Raw genomic sequence first — 27,472 nt, forward strand, 5'->3', positions numbered from 1 at the left:
TCCCTCCAAAAACCTGACCCTCTTTCTCCAGTTCCACTCATCATACTGCATTATGAATCCTTGTCAAAGATTTAAGTTTTTGAACCAACATGCTCAGCAGCTTTCATCATTCTTGTACTTATCCCTTCTAGGTCACAAGCTGGGACTGTGTCCAATATACACTTAAGTGAACAGATTTTATTTTAGGCCCACACGTATCTCTTTCTATATAATGGCTATGGCCTCAATCCTGCAAAGACTTTCACGCACAAGTAGCTTAAGTTACTTGCATGGCTTAGTCTTCAGACCATCAGGGTCTTGGGTTTTTTTTGGAGGACATGGTTCTTCAGTTTCTGATATCTATGGCCCAAGTACAGTGAAGTACTTCAATACATGCTTCATTTTAAACATATGCTTGAATCTAGTTTCTTTCAGTTAGACTTCAGCATGTGCTTAAGTGTTTAGCTGAATCAGGCCCTATATCACGTTGTAGGGCCAGCCACTCTCACATGCTGTCAGATTCACTTAAAAATAATCAAGGAGTCAGAATCATAGTTTAAGGTAGAAAGAAAAGGAGGACTTGTGGCACCTTAGAGATTAACCAATTTATTTGAGCATAAGCTTTCGTGAGCTACAGCTCACTCCATCAAGTCCTCCTTTTCTTTTTGCGAATACAGACTAACACGGCTGTTACTCTGAAACCAGTTTAAGGTAGAGTGACCAGACAGCAAGTGTGAAAAATCGAGACAGGGATGGGGGGTAATAGGAGTCTATATAAGAAAAAGACCCCAAAATCAGGACTGTCCCTATAAAATCGGGACATCTAGTCACTCTAGTTTAAGGCCAGAAGGGACCACCAAATCGTCTAGTCTGGCCTCCTCTACGTCACAGGCCACCAACAGGAGCCAGCACCACCACACTAAACCCAGCAACCAGAATTAGATCGAAGTATTACAGCCCTCCGGAGGGCTGTTGTGTGTCACAGACAGTGACTGGGAGGGACTGAGGTACACCAATGGCTGAAGCCCCTGCAGTGGCAAGGGATTGTTTTAGTGAGGATTAGTCTAAATTACAAATTTATGTCAATATAATTACAGCAGAAAAATCCAGACCTCTGAGCGATGCAATTATACTGACCTAATCCCGAGAGTAGACAGCACTATGTTGTCAGGAGGGCTTCTCTCCTTGGCATAGCTACTGCCTCTCAAGGAGGTAGAGTAGTTATGCGGACAGGAGAATCTCTCCTGTTGGCATAGTCAGCATCTTCACTAAATGCTACAGTGGCACAAGCTGCAGCGCTGTATGTGTAGACAAGCCCTGAGATATGCCCAGATGACCCTAACAATCAACCATGCTGCAGAGGAAGGTGAAAAAAAGCCATGGTCACTGCCAATGTGACTGAGAGGAAAATTCCTTCCTGGCCCCAAATATGGTGATCAATTAGACCCTGAGCATGTGAGCAAGACCTACCAGCCAGGCAGGTAAGAGAATGAAGTGGTCTGGTTTTATTACCACCTCTGTCACTTATTTGCTAGGCCCCAATCCTGAAGACATGTGCTTAACGATAAGCATGAAATTTGTCCTACTGTCTTCAACAGGACTGCTCATGTTTCAGTTATGCATATGCATTAGTGTTTGAAGGAGCAGAGTCTGTGCAACCACTTAATTTCTCTATTCCTTATTTTCCTGAATTAAGTCATAATGGTTACTCACCTTCGTAAACCATTAATCTGTGTATAAAAAGTCCCATATATAAAATGGCTAAAGAATATTTGCATTTGATTATTTTTATGATCTAAATTCATCTCTCCCCCGCTTTTGTTCTGTAGTCCTCTCCCAGTCTATGATGCAGTCATCACTCTAGCTTTGGGTTTAATCAAGTAAGCTGCATATGATGACACTCATAACAAGCTTATTATGCATTCATCACATTCTGAATATTACACTTCAGCAGCAACACTGTTGGCTCTTGCACTTGGACCACTTCGGATTGTCTGTTGGCTAGGTGACAATTTCCAGGATTTTTTTTTTCTCTTTTAGATCTCTGCATTGTGAGCATACAACACAAGTTCTTTTCAACTGAAGTCTTGAATGAAGGCAGATCTGCTAGGCTCCAACAAGTCTTATTTATCACTCTTTACTGCATCTCTGCCTTTTGGTTGGTTGCTTAGCACCTGTAGGTATGTGCTCTCCAGAAACACACTATTAAACACTAGCAGCCAAACATTACATTTTGGGAGGTACTCAGTGCCAGTACAAGCAAACCTGGGACCCCCTCTGCAGTCATTCAATTGTGGCTTCTTTCCAATTCCTCCTCCAATGTTCTTCTCAGCGCACTTCTGGGGAACTTCTGAAGCCACATGTTATGTTCCTGGGGTGAAGGTGGTGGAGAGCTGCCGAAAGCAAACTATTTTAATATGGAACATCTGAGGAGAAGATATTTAGAGTTAATGAGCTATAGTGCTTTATCTCCTCGTCATGAATGTGAACTCAGCCTCTCTACTGTACCAGCATCTTTGCTTCTCAGTGTTCAGGGGTGTCACTGAATAAAACATTTAATGTAATGATTTTTACTTGTCTGCAGAAGCATTTCCTGAAGGTTTACAAGAGTTTTCTTTGGAGTGCAGTTATTTCTACTTCCACTTGAATGCAAGAGTCTTTCTGCTGTGGTAAACCAATACGAACAGGTCATCTTTGTGTTCATTGCATATAATGTCTTGTCCTCCCTCACATTACCACACTGTACTTCATCATCTTCTCCTTCAATTTCTCCCTCAAAGTCATTCCTATGAATTCTACATCCTGTTCTTACATCTTGGTCAGTTTCCCAATTTAAATAAATCAGTTTTTCTTATGAAGAAATACACCTTCAATAGTCCAGGTTAGTCCACATATTGAATAAGATGGTCTAACATTTTTAGATGAGATGTTATTTTTTCAATGTGTTCCGACAGACCTTCGGGTCCAATTGAGCTAAACAGGAGCTTTTCCTGAGAAAGGGCTGCAAAGTCTGACCCTTTAGCTACATATGATAAATGGAAGGAAATAACCCATTACTCCTATTTGGTTCAATAGTGAGAAGTCACAACTAATATAAGTTTAGAACTGTTGATTTTGTTTCACTCCTAATTTTGAGCATTACTTTAAAAATACTATGTCTCCTTTCCCATCAATCTGTTTCATCATCACACTAGTACTATCGACAAATTGCATTCCTTCTATGCTCTATAATATTCTTTAATCACACAGACTTCAGTTAAGACTTTCTGTAGCAGATCACAGACATCATTTAGAAGTTGCAGTGAATCTCACATCACATGATATCTTAGGATCCAATCTTCCCACTGAAGTCCATGTGTAGCTCATATTCCTCCAAATCTCTAGGCAACGCTCATTTTATGAACTTCCGATCTTCCTTCACTTTTGTCACTTATACTCAGATAAGAAATACATTTAACCCCTGCTCCCTTTTTCCCCCCCGCACTCACTGTAGATTGTAAGCTTGGCTGTATCAACCACTGCTGTATAATATGTAGCACAACAGTCCTGATTGTTAGAGGTCCCAGTTTATATATATAATCAGTTATTAATATAATAAACTTAGTACCTTTCCTTGAAATTGATCATAAAGATCAGTGCTATATTACATCTGACCAATCAGATCACTTATGAATAGAATTCCCCAAATATCTCTCTTGTACTGATTATCCAGAATAGTTCTGGAAGTGATAGGTGCAGTTCTTTGGGTCAGGATAAAAAGAATGAAAAACAAAGAAATGACAGTGGGCATCTGGATAAACTCTCAATGGTACTATTTGCAGGGGGTCACCTCAGATTTGCTAGGTAAGTATAGCCAAACATGAAGAAGATATAGATGGCAACTTTTGTGATCCAGTGAAAGAGTTTCTAAATGTAAGCAGAGACAGAATGAGCTCTACCCTGACATATGGTGGTGAGCTGTGGAAAAGGACTTCAGAGGCTGATCTCATTTGCATGGGCATACCCACCCTGCCTAGCATGATGGACTGCTTGCCCAAATGGTCACTTCGGCTGCTGTGGGATCCCCAGTCTCTTTGTTATTGGGGCAGGAGTAATAAAGAGCTGTTATCCTGGTTATGTGAATCAAGGACAGTAGAACTGTGCTTGGCATTTTATGACGGAGGGACTCGCCCTCAACTAAGTAGCACTCGCTAGGCAAGGGACATGGGTTCCAAAAGCCAGTGAAGTGAGAGAGGCTGGGGACAGGTATATGTATCTAGTAGTGTGGGCCCTTTCTGAGGGCCCTCAACACTACTTTGCATGCCCTCCCCCCGGTGTAATAACAGAGCTAATTTTGGATCCATGAGGAGTCTTGTCACATGCTGTAGAGTTGAAATCACTGACCCCTAGGTCTAAGCATTAGACCTACTTTAGGCTAGTGGTGCACCAGCACTGAGGCTCCCCTACTACCAGCTAAAAATCACTGAGAGCTGAAATGGCTAAAGAGCTCAAGTTACTAAGAGCTGAGATCACGGGGTGAGGGCTGAAGACAAGTTGGTGAGTGGACAGCAGGACGGTGAGAGCTGGGCAGCTGGTGGAGAGGAGTGGAGAGCAGAGTGGAGCAGATAGCAGGGCGGCTGGCGGTGAAGACTGTGGCTGGTGGTGAACACTGCAGCAGAACCCCATGGAGGGGCGTGGCACTCGGCCATCGACCCGAGCAGCGGAGCATGTAAGATGCCCCCCAGACCTCCCTCCACTTCCACCCAGGCTGGGAGGTAAACTCTGCGAATGAACTTCTGAACTCGGGGGGGGGGGCTGCACTGACCAAGGACAGAAACTGGGGGTGACTATTGGGTTGCTGGACTTAATACCCTAAAAGAAAAAGGACAGTCCCAAACTTACTTGGGGATGGGTCTTTTGCTCATGGTTGGTGTTATGAATCCTGTTTGTGGTGTTTCCCCAACATAATGCCGCATTGTTTCCCTCCTTTATTAAAAGGCATTTGCTACACTCAGACTCTGTGCTTGCGAGAGGGGAAGTATTGCCTCCTAGAGGCACCCAGGGGGGTGGTATGTAATTGTCCCAGGTCACTGGGTGGGGGCTTGAGCTGGTTTTGCATTGTGTTATTGAAACGGAACCCCTAGATACTGAACCCAGCCCTTGTGCTGCCAACTCTGACGGGCAGAAGGGTTACATAAATAAAGACGAAGCAGCCAACCTTGGTCTGTTAGTCACTCAGTGAGGAACCGATTGAGACTATGAGACGACTAGGAAAGCAGCTTCAAATCATAATAGTAAGGAATAGCCTCACAGAATGCAGCACTACAAAGATATTAGGGGTAATTAAGGTTCAAGCTTTTCTAATATATTAGAATTATGAATGGTGAAGGAGCAGTCTTCATCCACACTATGAATATTAACACTAATATAGTCAGGGCTGTTCACACTACCTGGGAAGAAAAGATATTGCTCAGCATAATCGCTGGGCATTTACCTGCCTGCTTCTCCTTGTGCCTGTTGCCACTGTGAGCTCACAGGACATGAGCCCAGCATGACTCAGAAATAAACTGGTCTGCATGAGAACTAGATTAGGCAGGCAGGCAGGCAGAGGGTGTGTGCAGCCGGAGGCAGTGGCTGTGTAACGCCGACAGACCCCGGGCACCGACGGGCAGGATTGAACCTGGGACCTCCATTGCTTAGTGCATGAGCCTCTACTGCATGAGCTAAAAGCCAACTGGCCGTTAGCTAAGGCTGTAGAGCAGACTCCTTAATTGCTCCCTCTCTCTAAGTGGTCTCAGTGCCACTGGATGGGACAGAACACCGCACCCAGGAGGCGTGTGGGTTGCAGCTGCAGTAAGAAATAGCACCCAGGGGATAATTACCACCTTGACCCTCGATTTGCAATGACTGTGCTGCCTACGGGCCAAAAAAATATTGTGCCCACTGCAATAGAAGCCTTTCAAACCCTTCAAGAACTACAGGAGAACAGCCCAGGCACAGACTGAAACAGGAAGTGCCAATGAAATAGAAACCTACTTCGTACGTGCTGGAAAGGCTGGTGGGGCATCAAACAGGTGTTCACTGATGCACAGGGGCATGTGTAACAGGCAGAAGGGTGTAACCGCGGAGGTTTGTGGGACACTTTGGAGAACACCACCTGTGATGTCTGTGACCAGCAGGCTGGCTTCAGTAAAATAATCCCATTTTATTAGAGCTCTGAGCAGTGCATTTATGGTAGTATCTGCAAGAAAGGACACCTCTTATTTCTACTGCAGAGCAGTCAAATGTTTTTTGCTCCAGATAGTTAGATTATGAAAATGTCCACTCACTACACCTATTTAACTTGAGCCAATGTAAATATATACATATATTACTGATTACACATTAATGGGAGTAATCTGCATAAAGAGATGCAAAAGAAAACTGGCTAATCAGATTTCTCTCCATGATGGTCTCGCCTATCATTTCTATTGTGGTTGCACCTAGGACCCTCACTCATGGACCTGGACCGCACAGTTCTAGGTGCTGTACAAACAGAACAAAACCACAGTCCCTGCCCCCAAAGTGTGCAATCTATGTTTAGACAAGAGACACCACATGGATGGCAGAATGGGGTATACAAGGAAATGACAATAGAGCTGATCAACATGATAGGGAGTGGTTTGAGCACACCAGCTGCCTAATCCCTGACAAGTGTTACAAGTTGTATTGGCATGAGTTACACATGGCTCATGAATGAGCCAGGAAGCTGTGAGTGAGTCATGCAGGTGATCCCAAAGTAGTGCTGACAAAACTTCCATAACACAACACACTATTACATAGATATATATATATATATCCCAATTTACAGAGAAGCCATTTTAGAAATCTTAGGAGTTTAAGAATTTTTATCAGTAAATACTTTTAATTTCCCTCTAAAGAAGAAGCCAGGTGATTTAGTTACACCTTCAATTGCACAGGCCTCCAAGCGAGAAACATATAAAAATTTCTAAAAAGCTGTTTCTTACATAATACCACAATTTTAAGATTTGATCCCTCAGGTACTGCCAGAATTAGAAGCAGCTGTTGTGTGCTAGTAACTTGGGATCTCTTTTGTCCAATGACATAAAGAAACTGGGTATAATTTGAAAAAGTGCTCAACATCAGCCTAACTCTGCTCCCTGTTGATTTCAGTGGGAGCAGAGTTAGGCCAGTGCTAGATGCTTTGGAAAATTCTCTCCATTGTTTTGAGCTTTGACAGTTGTGTGTTAAACCTGTCACTGATCCAGCATAGAATGTTATCCATGCTGGGTGTTCAGTCAGTTGAATTTGGGAAGAAAGGAGGAAAGACAGGCTTACCTGGCAGGTGGTTTAAAAAAAAATAATAAAGAAACAAACCATTGGGGCAGTTTGATGTTGCCCAGAGATTTAGAAAGGTCTCAGAAGAGATAAGCTGGTGGATTGTGTACAGGGGAGGTAGTCAAAAGGTGCTCAGAGATGAGGACAGTGAGTGGTCCCAGAGGAGACAGACCAGTGTTTAGAGTACAAGTGAAGTTGACAAAGGTACATATCCATATGCAAATTATGGTATGCCATGCCAGCGTCACCACATATGTGGTGTGTCTCTCTCCATATACACACACACCCACTAAGCAACTGTTATAAAGAAGCTCCTGTGCTGAAGGATAGAGTAGGTTGCACTGGTGGGGGAGTGGCATTATATGTGAAAGAAAGCATAGGGTCAAATACAGTAAAAGTCTTAAATAAATCAAATGGTGCCATAGACTCTCTATGCACAGAAATTCCATGCTTGAATAATAAGGGCATAACAGCAGGAATATACCACCAACCACTTGACCAGGATGGTGACAGTGATTGGGAAATGCTCAAGGAGATTAGAGAGCCTACAAAACAAAACAAAAAACAAAACAAACAAACAAAAGAAAACCCAGTAATAAAGGAAGATTTCAACTATCCTCATATTGACAAGGAACATGTCACCTAAGGATGGGATGCAGAGATAAAATTTCTAGACACCATTAATGACTGCTTCTTGGAACAGCTAGTCTTGGAACCCACAGTGGGAGAGGCAATTCTTGATTTGGTCCTAAGTGGTGTACCGGATCTAGTTCACGAGTGAATATAGCTGAACTTCTTGTAATTAAATTTAACATCCTTGCAGGGGGAGGGGGAGAATACCAAAGAAAACCATCACAGTAGCATTTAACTTCAAAAAGGAGAACTACACAAAAATGAGGAGACGAGCTAAAATGGAAATTAAAAGGAACAATCACAAGAGTGAAATACCTGGAAGCCTCATGGAAACTATTTTAAAACACCATAGCAGAGGCTCAAACTATATGTATATCCCAAATTTTAAAAAATAAATACAAACATTAGAGGGACCAAAAATGCCACAATAGCTAAATAGAGTAAAACAGGCAGTCAGAAACAAGACATATTTTAAAAACTGGAAGTCAAATCCTATGGAGGAAAACAGAAAGGAGCATAAACTCTGGAAAGTCAAGTATAATTTGGCAGGCCAAAAAAAGAATTTGAGCAGCAACCAGCAAAAGACACAGCAATTTTTTTTTTTAATACACCAGAAGCAGGAAGCCTGCCAAACAATCTGTGGAGCCACTGGACAATCCAGGTGCTAAAGGAAAACTCGAGAAAGACAAGGCTATTGAGGAGAAGCTACAGGAATTCTTTGCATTGGTCTTCACTGGAAAGCATGTGAGAGATCACCTCAGCCTTTTTATTAATTATTGTTATTATTATTATTTTACGTGACAAATCTAAGGAACTGTCCAGACAGAGGAAGTTTTGGAACAAATTGATAAATTAAACAATAAGTCACCAGGACCAGGTGGTAGTCCCCCAAGAGTTCTGAAGGAACTCAAATATGAAATTGCAGAACTACTAAATGTGGTATGGAACCTAGTGCTTAAATCAGCCTCTGTACCAGATGATGGGTAGATAGCTAATGTAACGCTAATTTTTTTTAAAAGGCTCCTGAGGCGATCCTGGCAATTACAGGCCAGTAAGCCTAATTTCGATACCAAATTGTTTGATGCTATAGTAAAGAACAGAAATCAGACATTTAGATGAACACAGGGAAAGAAGAGTCAACACAGCTTTTGTAAAGGGAAATCATGCCTCACCAATCTACTAGAATTTTCTGATGGTGTCAACAAGCATGTGGTCAAGGATGATTCAGTGGATATAGTGTACTTGGACTTCCAAAAAGTCTTTGACAAGGTCCCTCACCAAAGGCTCTTACGCAAACTAAGCAGTCATGGAGTAAGAAAGAAGGTCCTCTCATGGAGGGTTAAAAGATAGAAAACAAAGAGTAGAAATAAATGGGTAGTTTTCACAGAGGAGGGGGTAAATAATGAGGTTCCCCAAGGATCTATACTGGGAACAGTGCTGTTCAACATATTCATAAATAATCTGAAAAAGGGGGTGAACAGTGAGGTGTCAAAGTTTGCTGATGATACAAAATTACTCAAGATAATAAAGTCCACAGCAAACTGTGAAGATTTACAAAGGGATCTCACAAAACTTGGTGCTTGGGCAAGAAAATGGGAGAAAAAATTAAATGCTGATAAGTGCAATGTAATGCACATTTGAAAACATAACCCCAACGATACATACAAAATGATTGACTCTAAATTAGCTGCTACCTCTCAGGAAAGATCTTGGAATCATGGATAGTTCTCTGAAAACATCCACTCAATGTGCAGCGGCTGTCAAAAAAAGCTAAAAGGAATCATTCGGAAAGGGATAGCTAATAAGACAGAAAATGTCATAATGCCACTATATAAACCCAGAGTATACCCACACCTTGAATACTGTGTGCAGTTCTGATCACACAGCTGAAAAAAAAATTTGAATTGGAAAAGGTACAGAGAAGGACAACAAAAATGATCAGGGGTATGGCACAGCTTCCATATGAAGAGAGATTAAAAAGACCAGGAGTGTTCAGCTTAGAAAAGAGACGACTAAGGGCAGATATGTTAGAGGTCTCTAAAATCATGTATGTTGTGGAGAAAGTGAATAAGGAATAGTTATTTGTCCCTTCACATAGAACCAGGGGGTTACCCAATGAAATTAATAGGCAGCCGCTTTAAAGCAAACATAAGGAAGTACTTCTTCAAACAAACACATTCAACCTGTGGAACTCGCTGCCAGGGGCTGCCGTGAAGGCCAAAAGCATAACTGGGTTCAAAAAGAATCAGATAAATTCATTGAGGATAAGTCCATCAATGGCTATAAGCCAAGAGGGTCAGGGATGTAAACTCATATTCTGGGTATCCCTAAACCTCTGAATGCTAGAGGCTGTGACTGGATAACAGGGGATGGATCACTCAATAAACTGCCCTGTTCTGTTCCTTCCCTCTGAAGCATCTGGCACCAGCCACCGTCAGAAGACAGGATACTGAGCTAGATGGACCATTAGTTTGACCCAATATGGCCATTATGTTCTTAACTACAGTGTTGCCTGCTATTACTAGTAATAGCATAACACTGTCCATTTCCTGCACTGGGGCAGCCTATGTAAATGACCCCAAAGTGCTGCAAGATGACTTAGCAGATTGGCTTTTAAGTGCAGCCTATAGCCTCATTTGACTGTAACTGGTCAAATAATTAAGCAGTTCTACCATTTATTCAGAACACATTTTCAGTGCAGCTGGTCACTAACCAGTATGCATGGAATATAGAGAAATGGAGAAAGACCCACAGTAACATACTCTAAGGGAGTTTCGTCTACAAGATACTACATACTCAGGATATTAGCATTGCCAACAGTGATGAATAGTGTGTAATATCAATGGGAAAGGAGTGGCTAAGACCAAAGGAAGCCTTGGAATAGGAGTCCTGCTGTGGCAGCAAGGCAGCAGTTTAACCCTGATTTCCGGCCTGGGAAACAAGTGGCTAACCCACTTGAAAGAATATTTGTTTCATATCTATTTTAAAATACCACTTAGGTTACAAATGGGAAGGAATTTGTGGTGATTGTATCACACAGTCTCCAGTGGATATTTATTGGCATCTCAAAACCACTAAACAATTTGACATCATTCCATCTCTAATTTTCGGTGGCTAGATTCTCCCCACCACAGGGTGAGTGACTCCCACCAAAGTCAGCAGGAGTCACTAATTTCTTGTAGGATGAGAAATAGGCCTTAGGATTCCATGTAGTCAACATGAGTGACACAGATTTTGATCCAGGAAGCCTCAGGACAGGGATATCAGGACCACTGCAGTAGCACAGAGGTTCTCAAACTGTGGGTCATGATCCCTCAGGGGATCACAAGCCCAGCCATGCACAGGGGTGGTCACCCCAAGCTCCTGTTAAATTAAAATTACCTCTCCCCTCATTTTTTAATCTATAAGGAGGGGTGGAGGCTTGCTGTGTGAAAAGGATTGCCAATACAAAAAGTTTGAGACCCACTACAGCAAATATAGGCATGCAGCATACTAGCAGACAGGCGAGATTTTCATGCACGACACTTGCCTGAACTATGCTTTCTCACCAGTCACTGACACACTTTCATTTGCAACTCAGTTAACACCTTGGATGATCCCACTGCAGTGCACTCTGTGACAGATTGGCCACTCCTGTGTAGAAAGGGCATTCGATATGCCTGATTTGACAAAGAGAGACAGAGTGTAGGCCAGTGGTTAGGGCACTGACTGGGGAGGTGAGAGACCCTGGGTCCAGTCCCCTTTTTCCCCCATTTGTTCACAGTAGAACAGCTTCAACAGAAGAGACTGAGGGAGCCCCCCACAATCAGTCTATCTCAGAGCTCAAAGGTTATAGCTCTATCTTGAGAGGTGCAAGACACCTGTTCAACTCCTTTCTTCCCCTCTGAAATGGAAATGGAAACCTGGGTCTCCCACATCCCAGGTGAGTGTGCTAACCACTCAGCTAGAAGTTACGGTGGACACCACCTCCTCCTCTGGCAGTTTTGTGCATTAAGGCAGGCACCTAATTTATTCCTCAAGGTGCCTAAGTCATAGAATCATAGAATATCAGGGTTGGAAGAGACCTCAGGAGGTCATCTAGTCCAACCCCCTGCTCAAAGCAGGACCAATCCCCAATTTTTGCCCCAGATCCCAAATGGCCCCCTCAGGGATTGAACTCACAACCCTGGGTTTAGCAGGCCAATGCTCAAACCACTGAGCTATCCCTCCCCCCATCTGACTCCAGGCAGCTGGTTCCCATTAATGGGTAGCTAAACAGAGCTACGCACCTGCCCACAGGCTGGATTCAAGCACCTGTCTCTGAGAGAGGGGCTGGGCTTAGGACATACCCCTTTTCTGACCATCTCCCATTGGCTAGTTTAGGAGGCTCCCCACTTAGTGTTCTGGCTTTTGTGAATCAGATTCTTAGGGTCCTATCTTCTCCCCATTCATTGCATAGGGATCCTAAGCCCCTTACTCAGACTTTGTGGATCATGGTATCGTTCCAATGATTTTCTCAGCACCCACAAGATAGGTGCACTGATGCTCAGCATTGCAAAGCCTAAGTCCCTTCCTGGATCTCACCCCAGGACACTAAATGTGCAATCCACAAAATAGTTGGCCGCCTAGGCCTCACTACTACTCACAAAACTCCCACTTGGCTGCCGCCTAACCCTGTAGGCTCACTCAGCACCATGGTTCCCTCTGAGCTGTGCGCGTGTGCACATGCACACAGATCCTAAACCCCGTGCACACAGCAAAACACCGTGTGCACAAAAATTTGCACGGAAGCACAAAAATTTGCACAGAAGAACTTTTTTGCACGCACGACCTGTCAAAAATTAGAGGGAACATTGCTCAGCACCTACGTTTTTGTCTCTGGCCTAGCATTCTGCAGCCTCACTCTAGGCATCTTCTGGATAGGTGTCCAGATGACCGTCTCCTACCGAGGCCCCAGAGTGATTCACAGATGAAGATAGGCATTCAGCTGCCCAATTCATGCTACACGTGGGCTCTTATCCAGAAGGTGGCCTCTGAGAACTCCTACCAGATCTAGCCCCTCAGGCCAGTTCAGACAAAACAGTTGGGGCAGGAGAGTCTCCCTCATAACCTTTAGCCTCAAGGCTAGGGTACTCACCCAGATGGGAGACCCCCCCAGTTCAAGTCCCTCCTTCTCTTGGGGGAACAGGGATCTGCCATCTTTCAGGTGAGCACCCTGACCCTGAGGCTACAGAATAGTCTGATGTGGGCCACCATCAATCTCTCCAATTGAAGTTTTTCCATTTGAACTGAATGATTAAATATTAATTGGTCCAATGAAAGAGTTAGAATAACTATAGCCCAGGGGTTAGAACACTTAAAAGGTGGCAGAGCCCTGTTCAAATCCCTTCTCTCCTGAGGAGGTGAGTAGACTTAAGCTGTGTGGGGAGGGGTTCCGCATCTCCTGGATGAGTACTTCATTCAATAGGCTAAAGGTTACAAGGGAGTTGATTCTCCCTTGGCATTTTGTTTCAGGCTCCCCAAGCCACTTATATAGCCAAACACCCATCTTCCCCAAGTTTGTGGATCACAAGCAGAGCTACGCACCTCCCTGCAGCCTAGATTTAGGCACCCTCCAGGAAAGGAGCAGGGCTTAGCACACACACACACCTCTTGTTGGCATCTCCAGTGCTTAATTTGTACCAAGTCTTGCCGGGAATCAGTCCCAGCACCTCTAGGCTTGGCAGTTCATAGTCCTGGTACCTCTGGGCTTGCTGCACCAGTTATGAAAGTAAAAATATTGCTTGAGCCTCCACATCCCTTTCATTACAAATTAAACACTGGGCATCTCCTCTTGGCTTCTTTAGGCAGCTCCCCACCTATCCTCGTATAGGGAGCCTAGGTGCTTTGTGGATCACAGTGGTCCTGTGTTTTTCTCGACACCTAAAACTCAGGCGCTGGGACTCTCAGCACTGCAGTGCTTAAATCCTCTCATGCATCCCAGCCTGAGTGCTTGTCTACACAAACGCCTAGTTCACAGCAAGCCGGAGTGCAAACCTATCCCTTCCACTCACTGAAAGGTTCACAGAGTGATTTGGTCCACTCTGCTTTGAAACAGGGCTCGACCAAAGCACACTAAGGCCACATCTACACTACCCACCGGATTGGTGGGTAGTGATCGATCTATCGGGGATCGATTTATCGCATCTAATGTAGACACGATAAATCGATCCCCAATCGCTCTGCCATCGACTGTGGACCTCCACCAGAGCGAGAGGCGGAAGCGGAGTCGACGGGGGAGCGGCGTCGATGGGGGAGCGGCGGCCGTCGATCCCGCACTGCAAGGACGCAAAGTAAGTGATTCTAAGTTGATCTAAGATACGTCGACTTCAGCTACGCTATTCTCGTAGCTGAAGTTGCGTATCTTAGATCGATCCACCTCCCCAGTGTAGACTAGGCCTAAGGAACTTTTAATGCATGGGAGCAGGATCCGCCCAGATACTTAGTGGGCAGCAGGCTAATGCAAAGTAGATTTAAACCCTGCTTCCCATGAATGAAGAGTATATCTACATAGCAGCTGGGAGCGTGCTCCCCATCGCACCTGCTCTAGCTCATGCGCTAGAAATGGGGGCTAGCAGCAGGGCCACAGCAGCAGTTCAGACTAGCCACACAACTACAATCCCACCTGAACCCCCTAGGTAGGTACTATGGTGGCTAGCCTGAGCTGCCACCCAGGACAACACTGCCACATCCGTTTAGCATGCTAGCTTGAGCTAAGCCAGTGTGCTGTGTCTACTCACACAGCAGCATGAGCTCCCAAGTGCTGTGTAAACAAGCCTACATTCCCCCTGTGAACAAAGAAGGAGTCTCTCTTAGGACATACATATGGAATGTTGCTAATTCTGTGATTTTATCACCAGTCTCCTGTTGGTTGGCACGGGTTTTTAAGCACCACTTCCCAAAAACATGTGATAACAAAAGAATTTCACTTTTCACTTAAGCAAACAAAAAGAAATAAGTTTCTAGCCTTTATAAAGTTCTGGACAAAAAACTTGAACTCATGAGCCGAGTGCTCCCTAGCGACCGGAAGCAAATAGAAAGATCATCAGAATTTTTATTTAAAAAAAATCTCATGCTTTTTACGCCAATCTTATTTTGGGGGAAGCAGGCCCAGGATTTTTAAATGCTTAGAGTTGCCAATACTGCCCAGGGCCAGATTAAAGAATTTGGGAGCTCTGTGCACTGCAGATATTACCACCCCCACCTTCCCTAAACTAGAAAGAGCATGTGACAGTGATTGCAGAGGGTCAAAAAAATCCAGGAAAGGAACTGTTAAGAAGCTATCTGCCCTTCCACGGGGCAACAACAAGCATCACCAGCTCTCAGAGCCGTTAGGCAACAGCAATAGCCTGAAGAGCACGCTGTGCTTCTAACAAAGATCCCGGGGCGGCACCATCTCCTCCTGGAGCAACAGAGCACTCTCTCAGCAGCATGTCTTGTAGGATCAGGCCCAGCACCAGGTCACGGCAACACAGTGAGATAAGGAAAGGGAGGCAAATCCCCCCCTCCCTCCAGCATTTAGGTGGTGGGCCAAATAAAATGATCTGGCAGGCCAGACCTATCCCCCAGGCCATCAGTAGCCCATCTTCCCCTCCACCAGTCTCTCCAGTGGTCAGTGGACTTTCTGAAATGGGGACTCTATGCAAGTGCATCGAGTGCACATGGTTCAAAGTGCATCTTACCTCTCATAGGCAGGACAGACCTGTATTAAAGAAACATTACCTAGTGGACCTTAAAACCTGCACAGCATATGCCAGTTAGCTTGGGAATAGTACGACAAGAGGAAGGGCCACCATTTTTTGCAGGATGATTTTGTGAAGTGGAATGAAACCTGGGGAGGCTGTGAAGTAATGTGCACACAGCTTGAAGGCAGAGAAGATGACTAAGATCTAAAAATCACAATCCTGGCTAAAATACAGGGATAAAGGATTCAAAAGGCCAAGGCTAAGGGGAAAACCTTTGCAGCTGTTCAGGGATATAGTTACAGCTGAGTGAATAACTGATTTTTCAATTTCTTACTGAAACAAAAAAAAATTATGCAGGTTGAACTAAACATGGATTCAAATCAATGTGTTAAAATGAAGTTTTTTTCCCGCTGAAATGATTTGCCAAATTTTACCTGAATTAGTGAATAGTTTCAGTGCCCTCCCAAATTTGCCAAAAAATGCATTCACCAGAAATATTTCATCCAGCTCTAGATATTGTTCTTGGTTTGGGACTGAGCAGACCTGGGCCCAAATCCTGGATGAGCAATCTGCCAGAGGAGTCAAGTTAGCTGTTCCCCAGCCCCCATTCTCATCTCTTTCAGAGAACCCCTGGAGGTAACAGGCTTCTTGTCCCTACCTGTCTTGGAGAGGAATAATGTGATTCTCTCACTCTTAAGACAGTATCCCAGGTACACCAACTCCTTAATAGCCTGAAGGGCCAATTGGGTTTCAGACAGCCGTGTTTCCTCTCTTCAGGAGCCGGTGACACATGTCCGACAGCCTTCTGAAAACAGTGTGTTTTTATATAAAAAGAAAAGGAGTACTTGTGGCACCTTAGAGACTAACCAATTTATCTGAGCATAAGCTTTCGTGAGCTACAGCTCACTTCATCGGATGCATACTGTGGAAACTGCAGAAGACATTGTATACACAGAGACCATGAAACAATACCTCCTCCCACCCCACTCTCCTGCTGGTAATAGCTTATCTAAAGTGATCACTCTCCTTACAATGTGTATGATAATCAAGTTGGACCATTTCCAGCACAAATCCAGGTTTTCTCACCCTCCGCCCCCTCCCCACACACAAACTCATTACCAGCAAGGCCATTCAGGCTACTCACTCTGGCATTGGCTCCTAAGGACCCATTCATTCTCGCTAGAGTGACGGTACCTTGCCTACGAGTAAGGATAAGATTATGTCACGGAGATCACAGAAGTCACGGATTCCGTAACTTTCAGAGACCTCTGTGACATTTTCCACTTCAGCCCTAGGGCAGCGGAACCAGAGCTGTCAGGTGGTGGGGAACCCAGAGCTGTCAGCCACCACAGCAGCAGGAGCTGGAGGGCTCCCCCCTCCACGCCCACAGGGCTTGGGCTTCAATCATTCCCTGTTAGCACCCGCCCACCATTATTTTCAATAGAAGTCACAGACAGATCATGGGTAATAAACAAAAATTCATTTAAGCCCATGACCTGTCTGTGACAAAATCTTAATCTTACCTGTGGGAGAAGGTGTTGCAACAGTCTGCTTCCCTAACATACAATCTTAGAAGTCCAGGGCATAAACCACAGTTAAGCAATAATCACACATTCCAACAAAGAGTAATCTTTAGAGGAAGCATGCTCCCATGCAGAGGATACAGGGTTGAGAGCCAGGGGTTGGATTCTCAGCTGGTGTGCTTTGGCATTGCTCCACAACGAAGCATTGTGAATTTACATCAGCTGGGAATCTGGCACTAGCTCCTATTCCCAGCTCGATCACTGCCTCACTCTGGTATATTAAGCAAGTTACTTAACCTCTGCACCTCAGTTTCCCATATGCAAAATGAAGATCGTGGTATTGATCCAGCTTCATAAAGCACTTAGAGATCTAGAGATGAAAAAATACTATTTTATGAATGATGCTAATAATGGCAGACAGAGAAGGCGGAAAGGAGAAAATGATGTATCCAAATGGAGCCTGTGCAGTAGGCAAGTCTGCAGCTGGAAGTGGGAGGGTGTGTGTGAATGGAAGAAAGGTTTTATTTGAAACACATGTGTACTCTGTTAATCATGGCTGGATCCTGGGATCTGGTGGGAATCTACAGTTAAGAAGAGGTGGCAGACACAGGGAAATTGTTTTGATTTCAAACATATGTATTAACCATGGGCCTTATTCCTATGAAACTCAAAGAAGAAATTGAAAGAAGGGGGAGAGGGATACACTGAGGCAAATTTGCAGCTGGGAAGCGAAAGGAAAATGACCATTTTCATTTTAAATGTGTGTAATCCTTGTTTGTGCTCGGGTGGGTGGGGACTGCAGCTGGCAGAGGGAGTGAAAGGGAAATCCAATTGGATGTTGCAGCTCAAAATGAGAAGAGGTGGGGCTGTCTAGCTGGGATAAGGGTGGAAGTGGGTGGCAAAGATGAAAGGAGTTTTTAAGAGTTATCACTGGAAAACAAGAATAAACCTGCTCCTTTTTTGATGCAGTACTAGAACGGGAGCCTCTTGATTAATGCCGTTGCTAGATTTCCACATATGCAGCAAGTAACTTTTAATTAAACACTCAAATCAGAGAGGAAAGGGTGGATTGTCACACCATATAGGCAGAGGGGAAGTCCAACCCTCTGTTGGCACTTGGTTTCTCTGATAAATGTGGAGTCCTTATCATTCAACACATGGATAAAGTTACTTGTTGATTTGCTGCTTTGATATTTACTTACCACAAAAACAAGACCGCCTGGTCTTACAGCAGGGCATTGTAGAGATTACTTATCAGATGGAACAAGGACTAATGTAGACAGTCCTCCCTCTCTGCCATCCCAGGGTTCTATGGAGAGTCTGTAAACATAGTTGCTGGCTCCTTACACTGTAGGAAAATAGGCTGCCTCCCAGCTCTACTCCCTCCTATTCTTCACTGGAGGATGGGGAAGGGATGGTGCCGGACAACTGTGATCTCAGTTCTGCCTCCTCCCATTCCAGTGAGGAGCTGGAGAGGACTGAGCTGGCATCTAGCCTAACTCTCCACAACAAGTCTCTACTGGGGTTCATTTCATATGCTATATGAGGGAGCAGGGAAAGCAATGGGACAGGCAGGAGCAGAACTGCAGCTGGAGAGAACAGCAAGGGCAAAATAAGTCTAACATGGCAAAGTGAGAGGGGCTGGGGAAGGAGAGAACAAAGCAGAAACAGGGCTGCGGGGGCAGAACTAATCAAATGGGGCTGAGCTGGGGATGAGGGCAGGATTGGGATAGATAGGAAAGAAGAAAAGTGAGCAGAACTAGGGCTTAGGGAAGCAAGAAGTACAGATGAACCAGAGAGAAAGTTGAAGAGGGAGCAGCTTGGTGGGGAGGGGGAGAAAGACAAAAGAATATTGCTGGGCATTAGAAAGTGAGAGAAAAGAGACTGCAGGAGAAAGGACATGAGAGTGAATGTGAATAGGAAGGCAGTATGATCCAGTCTAGGGAATGGGGAATTTAGGGTGTACTCCCTGCTTTGCTATTTACCTGCACAACTAGCTGTAGGCATTTAAATCTTCAAATCTAGGTGTCCAATTTTACCACAGTATAGGGATTTTTAACCAAAACCTAAAATAGTTAAGCACCAAGACCTATTTTTGGTACGTAAATGAGAGTAACCTAATTTTCAGAGGTGTTCAGCTAGGCCATTTATTTAACATGAATTTTGGTTCCTAACCTTAGACAATAGTGTTTGAAAGTTTGGGCCAACAAATCCTTCCCTGCCTCTGAAATCTATAGTAAAGAGTACTAAGGATTGTTACCATTTATTATTTCTCATTAACGCAGTGGAAGGAAGGAAGGAAGGAAGAGGGGAAACAAGGGAGATGAGCAAAGGTTTAGGCTGGTTCTTAATTTGTTTTGGTTTATCCCAAACCTAAAGCTTTCTCCTCTGCCCCCACAAAGGGCAATTCAAGCACATTAGGAGACTGGCAATTAGCTGAGGAAACAGCTAAGAGGGGACTTCCTCAAAGCCACAGGAAACACTTTCAGTAACAGATTCTATCCCTTGCCTAATGTCTGTATACATTTGGCAACATGCAGAGGCTCAAAGTGTGCTACAAGGGACCAGGGGAAAATTTTCCTGGCATTAGCACAGCCCAGGGCCATTTACAGTGGCCCCTTCCCAAGCCCTGGTCCAGGGGGCATGATAATCTGAGCTTCTCTGGACTGTGGCACAGTCCATAGACTACTTTTAATTAGAGCAGCCCTGGAGCTGCTCTAATTTACACCAGCAGCAGTCTCCACTCTGGAGCAGCCCAGACTCCTAAGTGTGTCCCCTTCTCTCTAGACTTCAGGTATCTCTAAGAGTGAACCTGAAGCCTTCTCCTTGCCAAGATTCATGCTCAGCTTCTGCTAGGTTAGGGTAACCTTCAGCCTACATAATTTCTGTAGTATTTTCTCATGTTCCAATAAGGCTATCAAAATTCTGTTAGAGAGAATTGTGTCCCCTTTGGGGGGTAGGGGGTTTCAGAGAAAAAAAGTTGAAGCAAAGAGTTTGAATATGTCTCAGTTTTATTTTATTTTTAAGCAGCACTTTCCCAGAATGCAGAAAGAGCCAAAGCAGGATTAAATCAGAACAAGAAATGAACTTCATACAGTTTGAGAAAAGCTGTTTACTATCAGCTTCTGCTGGTTTCAATCCACTGCATGGCTAAAACAAGGCCATTATATATACTAGGTTTGCCTTTCAAAAGCCAGACACAAGAGAAGCCCTTGTCAAAAATTATTAGCATCTTAAACAGGGTTCATTACAGACAAAAGCCATTAAAATACATTTTAAATCCCACTATATATTATAAAATTGTGGAGAATTTGTTTTTTTCAATGTTTTTAGGATCAGAAGGGAAAATGGACATTTTATGTTTCTCTTGGGACAAATTCGCCATCAGTGATTTGACCAGCAAAGAAGTGTCCTTCACTTCTCCCAATTATAATGAAGGAAAACTGAGCTGAAAGTGGAAGATGAAGGGTTAAATCTTGACCTTTTTGAAGTCAATGGGAATTCTGCCATTGAGTTCAATGGTGCCAGGATTTCACCCGAAGTGTAAACTTATTTATTCAGGAATTTGCTCCTACCAGGAAACTTGGGAGGGAAGTTAGGTCAGCACTGGAAGAAAAATGATAAGAATAAAACCACTTCTTAATTAATTATGCCTCACAACATTCCTTTAAGGTGACTAAATAACATAACATGATTTCCATGTAATAGGTGGGGAAATGGAGACACATGCAGGATATAAGAGGTGAGTAAGATCATAATACAAGTGCCAGAGCCAGGAGTAAAATCCAGAAGTCTCAAATCCCTGCTCTGAAAACAAACAAAGAAACCCTCTTTCTACTGCTAAAGGTTTCTCCAAAATAAATTCCTGTCTAATTCAGTTCTTTATTTGAAGGAGAAAATATAAGCAAATTAGTTACTTGGGCAAGAATATGTATGGGGTCATAGGCGGGACCGTGGTATAACAAACCAGAGGTGTGAACTGTTAGAGGGATTTTTCAAAAATGCTGCTATAATGTAAATTTGAGCATTTCAGACTTTACACAGCTCTACTAGAAAAAGAAAAGCCCCAACCACAGATGAAATCATCTGTATTGTATTATGAATAGTCAGCTCTGTTGAGAAAGGACATCTGACTTTGCAATATGGTAGATATTAGCAAACACTTAAGAGAAACCACAAAACCTTGTGTATTTGCCTGGAGTAAGCCTGTGACATCTGCTCGAGCCCTTCTGGGTCTATGCCGTTAAGAACATAAGTCAACTTGGTCATTCTTCTGAACTTGAAGCCAGATGAGCAAATCCAAGCCATTTTATGGTACACTCACTCAAATCATTCCAGTATGTTACTAGCTCTTTGCATAGGCCACAGGCTTCAAAAAAAATTAGACGGCATTTCTGACACTTCACTCTTTGCAGTTGCAAAGAGCTAAATTGTGTCAAATTGTATATAATCTTCAAGTTTGGAAAAAGCAGTTTCGTTATCTGACTTGTTTTATTATTCTGATGTTAGGTCAATTCCCAGGCCTTGTAAGTCAGTTACATGTACTTAGTAATACTGGTATTTTTGCTCCTCACATGAAATCCATTTTTGTACCCTTACTCAAAGGGATGGCTCCCACATACATAAATGGTCTACTCTATAGTATGGAGCTAAAAGAAGCACAGTTACAAGAAGTTCAAAAGAATAATTAATTTATATTTAATATTTTAATTAACTGGCATGTGTTCACATGGTATCTGTATACCAGTCCTTCTGTTGGACGGATGTGTGTCATAGGCCCTAGACAGCTGACAGTGAATGAGGATTCTTTTCCTCAGCTGGTACTGTAGGAGCTTGTGCTTTTGAAGTAACCAGAAATAACCAGATGGCCACAATGACAACTGTGAAGTCCTAGGGAGCCATGGCCATATTTATACAGCATCGTATATATACACAGGTTTCAGGGTGATAGCCGTGTTAGTCTGTATCAGCAAAAAACCGAGGAGTACTTGTGGCACCTTAGAGACTAACAAATTTATTTGGGCATAAGCTTTCGTGGGCTAAAATCCACTTCATCGGATGCATGCAGTGGAAAATACAGTAGGAAGATATATATATACACAGAGAACATGAAAAAATGGGCGTTGCCACATTTTAGCCCACGAAAGCTTATGCCCAAATAAATTTGTTAGTCTCTAAGGTGCCACAAGTAGTCCTCACAGAAAAGGACCTAGGGATTACAATGGAGGAGAAGCTGGATATGAGTCAACAGTGTGCCCTTGTTGCCAAGAAGGCCAATGGCATTTTGGGATGTATAAGTAGGGGCATAGCCAGCAGATCAAGAGACATGATCGTTCCCCTCTATTCGACATTGATGAGGCCTCATCTGGAGTACTGAGTCCAGTTTTGGGCCCCACACTACAAGAAGGATGTGGAAAAATTGGAAAATGTCCAGCAGAGGACAACAAAAATGATTAGGGGACTGGAACACATGACATATGAGGAGAGTCTGAGCGAACTGGGATTGTTTAGTCTGCGGAAGAGAAGAGTGAGGGGGGATTTGATAGCTGTTTCAACTACCTGAAAGGGGGTTCCAAAGAGGATGGATCTAGACTGTTCTCAGTGGTAGCGGATGACAGAACGAGGAGTAATGGTCTCAAGTTGCAGTGGGGGAGGTTTAGGTTGGATATTAGGAAAAACATTTTCACTAGGAGGGTGGTGAAACACTGGAAGCGTTACCTAGGGAGGTGGTGGAATCTCCTTCCTTAGAAGTTTTTAAGGTCAGGCTTGACAAAGCCCTGGCTGGGATGATTTAGTTGGAGATTGGTCCTGTTCTGAGCAGGGGGTTGCACTAGATGACTTCCTGAGGTCCCTTCCACGCCTGATATTCTATGATTCTATGATATACAGAGCACTTGCAAAGTTATAAAATGTCATGTCCCAACCCTAAAAAGTTGATAGATCAAATAAGATATGACACTGCAAGTGATGACAGCAAACAGTGGGGTAGGACAGGAACCAAAAGAGAAGGGTTATTACAAATAAAGACCATATGATTTGTTTTTGTAAGGTTGCAGATGTCTTGTTAGTTCTCGTTCTCTCCCCATACCTTATCCTACCCAAATGAAGGGGGAGGGCAAGGTCAGGTCATCATGTGGAGATGATTTAATGGAATAGGGACCCATTTCATTGTGCACCTAGGGCTAAAAAAGATTTTCAAATACATTATGATAAGAATGTCCAACTCTGAGTCATGCTGGAAAGCAGATATTTCTAGTTTCTTGATGCGGGTCATTGCTGCCAGGAGAGCTAGGCAAACCGAGCACTTCTCACTTCCTGAGTATTCACGTAAGGTCCATATTCAAACATGCATTTATAAGTTTAACCCAAACTAAGTTTCATCATTTTCTAGGGGCACCTGGGCTAGGCCATTGGAGGGTATAAGGGCGAGGGCGAAAGATGGTCAAGATTTTTTGAATAAAGATTTCTTTTGTCAAAAAAGGCCATGTTCAGACGTTGGAAATTTTCACGAAAAATTATTGAGTTTTCTGTTTCCATTCTTCCCCCCACATGCCACAATTTGTATAAGTTTTTTTTTTTAGTTTGTTTTGTTTTCCTTCCTCCATCCCCACAAAAGGCCAAAAGGAAAAAAAAAAGTATGAGATGGGGAGAGGGAGGGGAAAAGATGTGAAGAGAAAGGGTAAAAAAACTTCAAAAATTTTGAAAAAAAATTTTTCAATAAAAAATATTAAACATAGTTTAGCACCACCTCCCCATTAGCCTCTCTAGCAGCTAACACAAGTGAGTTTCGTACAATATTAATAACTGTTGATTTTTTACATTAAGTTCTGTCAAATCTATCCTCAGTGCTGACTATGGAGGACCAAAGGCCATTATTCCAAATCCTACTGAAGTCAATGGGAGCCTTTCCATTGGCTCCATGGACTTTGGATCAGGCTTTGTGGCTGCGGAGGCTAAAGACCTTAAACCAAGTTCTTTTTGAGCTATGGCTTCCAGTGACATAAAATTATACACTTTTGGGAAATGTTAGAAATATGTTCAGTTTTCAGTACCCATCTCAAGAAGAGAGATAGCTGGGACAATTTCCTTCAGTGCTTTCAATAAAAGTTGCTTTTGGCCCAAGGCTAAGCATAATAATTTGCACCCAAAAAAGTTTAGAGAAAGTTGTGTCAGGGAGAATCAAATATGGATTAGAATGGAAGACGTCTGGTTACCAAGTAGAGCCATAAGATCATTCCTGTTAACATAAATATAGACATCTCAGTCAGGCAGCCATGTTGATCAACGATTCCCTCTTCTCTCGTCCGTTTTTGAAAAAACAAAACTGGAGGGGGATAGGATATTTGTATACAATGGCCAAGACCATCATTAGTTACTCTATCAGGTGCTTAACTACAGTGGGTCTTGCTCACATATGAAGGTCTGGAAGGAACTTCCTCCAAAAGATATCCACACAAGGATCCCGGTGGATGGGGTGACTCACCTTCCTTTGAAGCAGTGAACAAGGAACATCCATTATGATCATTTTCCTGTGGCAAAAAAGGGTGTGGCATGGGGATTTGTGGGCCTCCTGCTCTTGCTTTGACGGCTAGCAGGCTTTACTATGCCCATTCCATATCTCTATCTGCCAGTGGCAGCTACCGGGGAAGGGACTACACAACTGGCTTTTTGTGGCTGGGGGAAGTGTGTCACACCCAAACTGTTCCCTGCAACCTGCTCCTGCTAGTGCCTGAACAACCTGGTTCTCACACATGGAAAAAAGATTTCAGAGTAGCAGCCATGTTAGTCTGTATCCGCAAAAAGAACAGGAGTACTTGTGGCACCTTAGAGATTAATAAATTTATTAAAGCATAAGCTTTCAGGGGCTACAGCCCACTTCATCGGATGCATAAGATGAAGTGGGCTGTAGCCCACGAAAGCTTATGCTCTAATAAATTTGTTAGTCTCTAAGGTGCCAAAAGTACATGGAAAAAAGATTCCAGATATAACTGTTCAGTGACCAGTATGCTGAATTTTAAAAAACAACTGGTTTCTCTCCAGTTTTAAGAGCACCTTCCCATCCATCATAGTTGGGTCAGCTTTCATCGATTATTATCCACTCTGCACTGCTAGACAACGTTGTTGAAAACAACAGATGGGTCACTACAGGTAGCTTCCACTTATTCCATGTATAGTTTCCATATTCCTACCACAGCTCCAACTAAGGCCAAGTTCCTAATCTGTTACCCAGGCTGCATCCAATACCTCTTCCAACAATGACATTTTCTCTTAATTAGCACTAACAATGAGTCTGGAAACAGAGATTAATTCCAGTTTAGGCTATTGATAGTATAGGCTTTGATAAAACAGATGTAGATGAGAGGTAACAGAACTAGTGGTATTTAGACCTCTGACTGCAAAGACCTAAGAAACATAGTGGTATTTTATGTATGTGATAACAGGATATGATGTTCTGGTGAGATATTGTACTCACCTGCTGCATCTTTTAGGATGAAGCTAAGGAACCATATATGAACACCACACATACATTCTATAAGGTATTATAAATGTATAAAATAATCATGTTTATATGCTTGTGTGTTTGCATGTGGACAGTCAAAAAAGTCCTGGAAAATGTTCAGAAAATGTCCACAACTACTTGCATGCCAGCAGCATGCAATTTTTTAAAAACCTGACGACACAGGTTTCTTAACAGGCAAGAAATTTAAAGAACTAATGAAAACAAGTGGTTTATTTATCGTAGATGCACATGCCTTGATATAAAGACAACCCAGAAAATCCTCCAACTCTGCCGGTAGTGACAGCACAGTGAAATCAGGTAGATTGTTATCTATAATATAGTGCACTTTACAACAGGTGAAGTGCTCCAGATCTTCTATTAATGCCTTAATTTGGAACTTGGTTCTGGTACCTAGTGGCAAGAGCCAAGTTCTGGTGCTCATTGCTCTACTTTTAAGAGCCTGTTGGTCTTTCAAATGTGTGCTCCAACAGTTATAAGTAGTTCTGTGCTGTTCAGTTAAATCCGAGACACTTGTAAACCCTGGGAGACACATAGAGAGGACATGTCATAGCAATCAAGCCAGACCCCATAACCGGAATGATTTTCATTAGTGTTCAAAGACTAATTTTAAACTTGCCCTGATTACATGGCCTTATTGCATGATTTCTCTACAGGCCTCCTAATTACAGACAACTGCAGCTTCCACATATACCATGTGATCAGAGGAACAATGACATAAAACATATTATCATAGATTCCAAAGAGGATTAATTGGGGGTATACATATAAAAAATAAACAAACCATTATTTGAAGTGGTTTTGGCTCTCCTGTAGCAGTTACATTTAAGAAGGGTTTCATTTCCCAAAAAGAAAAGGAGTACTTGTGGCACCTTAGAGACTAACCAATTTATTTGAGCATAAGCTTTCGTGAGCTACAGCTCACTTCATCGGATGCATACTGTGGAAAGTACAGAAGATCTTTTTATACACACAAAGCATGAAAAAATGGGTGTTTACCACTACAAAAGGTTTTCTCTCCCCCCACCCCACTCTTCTGTTGGTAATAGCTTATCTAAAGTGATCACTCTCCTTACAATGTGTATGATAATCAAGGTGGGCCATTTCCAGCACAAATCCAGGGTTTAACAAGAACGTCGGGGGGGAGGGGGGAGGAAAAAACAAGGGGAAATAGGTTACCTTGCATAATGACTTAGCCACTCCCAGTCTCTATTCAAGCCTAAGTTAATTGTATACAATTTGCAAATGAATTCCAATTCAACAGTCTCTCGCTGGAGTCTGGTTTTGAAGTTTTTCTGTTGTAATATCGCAACTTTCATGTCTGTAATCGCGTGACCAGAGAGATTGAAGTGTTCTCCGACTGGTTTATGAATGTTATAATTCTTATAATAAGGAGAGTGATCACTTTAGATAAGCTATTACCAGCAGGAGAGTGGGGTGGGGGGAGAGAAAACCTTTTGTAGTGGTAAACACCCATTTTTTCATGCTTTGTGTGTATAAAAAGATCTTCTGTACTTTCCACAGTATGCATCCGATGAAGTGAGCTGTAGCTCACGAAAGCTTATGCTCAAATAAATTGGTTAGTCTCTAAGGTGCCACAAGTACTCCTTTTCTTTTTGCGAATACAGACTAACACGGCTGTTACTCTGAAACCTTTCATTTACCAGTCACTTGTAAAGATCCTAACAATCCTCTTAGATTAGTTTAATTATTTTTAATAGCTCCTTTCAGGAAGGATTTAGGTTGTGTGTATGAGCCGTAGGACCTTACTACCTTACTACCCAAGACATCTACTTATT

The sequence above is a fragment of the Lepidochelys kempii genome, chromosome 2 (assembly GCF_965140285.1).
Source record: "Lepidochelys kempii isolate rLepKem1 chromosome 2, rLepKem1.hap1, whole genome shotgun sequence".
Lineage (NCBI taxonomy): Eukaryota > Metazoa > Chordata > Testudines > Cheloniidae > Lepidochelys > Lepidochelys kempii.